This window comes from Parus major, chromosome 1, assembly GCF_001522545.3.
Source record: "Parus major isolate Abel chromosome 1, Parus_major1.1, whole genome shotgun sequence".
NCBI lineage: Eukaryota > Metazoa > Chordata > Aves > Passeriformes > Paridae > Parus > Parus major.
The window spans coordinates 74,868,045-74,873,130 of record NC_031768.1 but is presented as its reverse complement, the minus strand read 5'-3'; positions in this window follow the sequence as shown (position 1 = coordinate 74,873,130).

Genomic DNA, 5,086 nt, shown 5'->3' with positions numbered 1-5,086 from the left:
GGGAGAATCCTGGACACTTGGTGACCTCCATCATAAGCTGTGGAACCCAAGTTTTAGATTTTCAGCTCTGCCCTGGAAGACTACATTAGATTTTCCTGTCTTCTGGAAACCCTGTAGTCTTTTGCAACACTGAAGGAAAGTCCCAGAGTGAAATCCAACAGATTTGAATTAACTACAGAATTCCTGGAACTTAACAAAAAAGTTTACCTATTTACTGTTTCACCTGTAGAAAATGCAGAAATGTCAAGTTTTTGTTCAAACTAAGTGACATTTTTGTTTAGACACCATCCGTTTTCCTAAATTGACCCTATGAGAGACTTCAGGCTATGCTGTCTTGGTACTCTCAAAACAGATATCCTTGAAAGGCTACCTTCACTCTTCAATTAGTTCTGATTGCTACAGCCTGTCTCTTAGGTTAAGTAGAATAACAAGAACCTTTTGCTTCAGACATTTACATGGATGCATTATGTTCCCCTGTACTTATTATGCTTAGGTCCCCAGACATGTTTGTCTGCCCTAGAGTTGAATCTGTAGAGGTGAATTAAGAAAGTCATAGCAACTGATGATTAGCAAGGAACCCATTATGGCCAGGTCCCTAGAACAGTGTTTATCTCATATTGATCAAAATTGAGTCAAATTGCACGAATTTCCATGGCAGGAGGTACTGGAATCACCTTGAGAAAAAAAATGTCTTGGTTGATAGCCTATTGGCTGCTGTGGAAATCATAATTGTGGAGGGAAACAGCAAGATAATTGGCTGCAAAATTTAACAGGGAGAAAAATTTCCCCCAGAAAAACTTTTCTTGGTATTTTCCTTATTTTTATTGTTAAGTCTACAACAATCTTAGACTACATTTCACAGAATATCTGTCACAGACCTATCAGGATTCAAAGTGTAGACTTTACTCTTTGATGTGATTTCCCAAGCTGAATTCAGTAAGCATTCCCTGAGGTGTCCCAGTAGAGAGAATCCTGCATAAAACAAGAGAGACAGTGGCTATGTCACCCTTCTCCTTTCATCTGTGAGGATTTTACCCACAGGGGAAATGTGCATTCATACATTGCCTTTTATAATCTCCAGATCAGAGGGCAGTATAGGACAGGTCTCCATCAGTCTCACCGCTGAAAGTTCTGCTTGGGTAGAAGTGCCATACTTGTTGAGCTGAAGAGCATAAAAATGACCACAGAATTAGCAGCCAGAGTTTTTAACTGAAATCAGGGGCACTTAAATTGAAGTGCATGCCTCAGTTCTCATCATTCAAATGGAAGTTGTCCTTTTGTCAGATATTGTTTCCCGTTGGATAGTTTGGGCATCCTTCTGCTTAGAGTGGGACTTTCCAAGGTGGCAGCTCAGAAATATAACTAAGAATCTGGATCTTGGTCACCTCAGCCCAACAACATTACCTTCTCTGCCCTTTGTTGTCTGGTGTTAAATCACTCATTTAGATTGCAGTAGAAGCTTGTGGTCACATTGGGAGCTGACTTCAGTTCTAAAAATCTCAGAAGAAGCAAATTCACAGTGGAACCCCTCTTTTCCTCCCCTGTCTTGGAAGAATAGGATAGACTTAATTTCCCTATATTACAGAAAAAATAGCAAGAAAAAGTCTGTATAGGAATTTAGACCAGTTTAATGGTTTAATATGAACATTTTAAATAAAATAAAAATAAATATTTTTTTTAAAGTTGTTCACAAACAAATAAGGCATTTTATAAAGGTCAAAGAACAAATACTTCAGTTCAGCAAAAACCTCATAAATTTAGTAAACAAATCTAAAACTAGAGCCCTTTCTCCACCCTTCCAGACTGGATCAGGGTTTAGGTTGCCAGTCTCTCAGACAGCCTAGGTTAAGATCCATGATTATGCAATGAAGGATGCTTGTCAGACAGAATGGAAGATGACATTTGGGTACCTTATTTTATAATGATTCATAAGCTTTGTTTAAACAGTATAAACAGCAGACAAAGGAAAAATTGATTTGGCAATAAAAGATATTTTTATAAAAGCAAAAGTCACATGACCTCTTACCCAGCTTTTAAGAGAGCAACAGAACTTGCTTTGCCTGTCTGCCCTGAAAAAAGACTGAATTTAATGTCAAAAACAGAGGTCTTGATAGGCAACAGTACTAAATTCTAAATCTTACATATTATTAGCTTCTGTCCTTGCCTTAACCTCAGTCTCTGGATGACAAAAAACCACACACAGTAAGGCTTTACCCTTCATAGCTTCTGACCTTTACAGCAGCTGTGGACACCCTGGTTTTTCACTAGGCAAAATTTTCAAAGTGAAATGTATTGATGGGTAGCTCACATACACAACACATATCCATATACATGTAGGAGGGAAATCAAGGTCTCTGTGGGTACTAAATATCCTAACTTCAAACTATTTATGTCAAACTACATTTGGATTTAACATGATGCATCCCTTTCAAAGCAAAACAAATATTTCAAGCAAACCTTTGCTTGTTCATTGCTAATTTTAACATATGCACCTCCAAAGTCACCTCAACAATATTACTGGTAAATATATTCTGCTCGATAACCATGCACAGTTTCCTTCTGAAACGGAGCTTTCCTTTTCCCTCCCTGAAACCTTTAATGAATTCCTCAAATGCAGTATTACATGCTGTAAAACCCTCAGTTACTGACTGAATTTTGTATTTGATACCCTAAAAATAGAAAACCCTGCAAAGCCTCCTTCAGTAAGAAGAGCCAAGAGATATCAAGGTGAATAATTAACAGAATAAGCACTCAAGGAGTATACATTAGTGAACTGCTTAGAACCCATCTGTACTTCAGCAGTCTGATATAAAATATGCAAAAAGAAGATATTTAAAGATAGGACTAATATTGTGTCCCCTTTTTCAGAGAAGAAAAATGATGGAAAGATAGATATTTCTGCCCTCTCTTTGTAAGGAAAATCAACAACTCCCTGGCTTTGGTACACAAAGTGAAGGTCGTATGAGTGAGACCTGAAAGCCATGGCACAGAGAGCAGCAGAGGGTCAGTGTGAGTAAAAGGGACAAAGTAACCCAAGGCTGGGAACAGTGTGACTTATTTGGGAGCAAAGGGAGGAAGGAAGAAAGATGAGATCCTGTAGATAGCTGTAATTTGCTCATGGGGGAAAGGGGCTAAACTGGGATGTACAAAATAGTGGTGGGAAGGTAATGGTCTTAGATGCTTTATTGAGACTATAGGTGCACAGTGCTAAGAGGGATAGTAAGTAATCTTACAATAGAAGAGACAGTTGTGCTTTCAATTTTGGTGTTCAATTATGGAGCTTAGGATGTTTTGAGCTCACTTTACGGAGATTTATTCATCTCATCAAATGAATAAATGTTCACTCTAAGGACAGTACTGGCTTGCAACTCAGTTCAGGAGCCTCCACCTAGATGGCCATCTAGTTCCATCTGAGACAAAGTAGAGTATGGCATTTCTGGAGCTGTCAGATACACCACTACTTAAGAGTAGACTCAGCCTCTAGCTGCCATTCCAGAAAATAAGAAAAGAGGTATCTGGGGCTGAATCTGAAAATTACCTTGGGCATCTGAAATGCCTCTCTCTGCAATTACATTGAGATCTTGATCTCCCTTGATGATAATGGAAGTGTATCTGATCTGTAAAGACCTACAAGTAGACGCCTAAAATTATGTCTCTGAACCTGAAACATACCTCCAGGTCTCAGCTCTCACCTCTAAGTCTAGTGCCATTTAAAATTTCCACCTGGCCTCCAGCCACCAGTCTGGAGAAGCACAGTCCTCCTCTAGGTGTTGTGTCATATCTGACAGCCCCATGAAGATGTCCCAGCCTCCCTGAGTGGCAGACAAACCGCTCAAGCAACTGAATCAAGTTTCCAAAACTCAGACCTCCAGTTACTCCTACAAACACCCATACAACTGTCCCGAGAAAAACATTATATCAAATAGCCTGGTTCTGCAGTGCTTAGGTTCATATAGGGAGATAAACTGTTATACTTTAAAAGAATTTGTAAGAGAACACCTTGAAGAATGGCTACACAAATAATAAGGAAAAAAACAGCCAGAATAAGTAAAAAACATTTAAAAATAGGATTTCTTAAGAATTTGCAGGCCTAAATCCAAGATTATTTCAGTATCTCCTGCTAGGCAGACAGTTACTGGATAAAATTAATAAAGAGTATTTTGGAACTCAAACAGGCCCCAGTTGTCCCCTCCTTCATAAATTCCTAACCAAGAAATTATAGATACAAATTCATGTTTATGTTCTCCAACTACTACTGTAAAATATTATCTTCTACACAGCAAAACAGTTTCTGAGACACAACTACTGAGACACCTTGTAAGCTTTTGTATGTAAACTGTGCAGGAACACTGTGTACACAAGTATATGTTTAGCTTGTGGGCCTAGAAGAAATGGGGCATACTGCTGAACTCTCAAAGCATTAGGTGAATTTGAAACTGGGCATCTCAGTTGTTGTTTGTGCATATGATAAACTCATTTATTGTTTGAAAAGAGGACTAGCAGCTCAGAAACACTTTTTTTCTTCTGCTTGCTTTAAAAGTAGCATCGGTTCATATCTGATTTAGAGAAAGTGTTTAGACACCAGCCCTTGAAGAAGGCAGTGAATGTCAAGGAGAATATATAAATTGTAATTAAGAGATGAGACCTCAGTGTGTGAATCCTCTTCCTTTCCCTCTTGGTGGAGATGGGGGATTGGCCTAGATGATTTCACACACACTGTGTTGAGTTTCCTGGGCCTCACCTTAATTCTAACTGTGCATCTCCAGCATCTCATATCTCTTTCTTGAGGACCAAAGAAAATCTAGACATTGCAATTCTTGTTGCTTTGATACCTAAACTCACATTATTGTATTATATTATTATACCTACTACTGTAGGTATTAAACCTCACATATTTTCTTTACTACTTATTTCTAAATACTTAATATGCAAATTGTAAATTATCTATATTTTAGATAGCTATATATATATTACTTTTTGAATTAAGCCTCATAATAGGCTGTAGCGCATGTATAAAGCAATGTACCACACACCCTTTGGAAGCAGAGGTTATTAATGAAGCAGTCACTCAGATATAGGAAGCTGA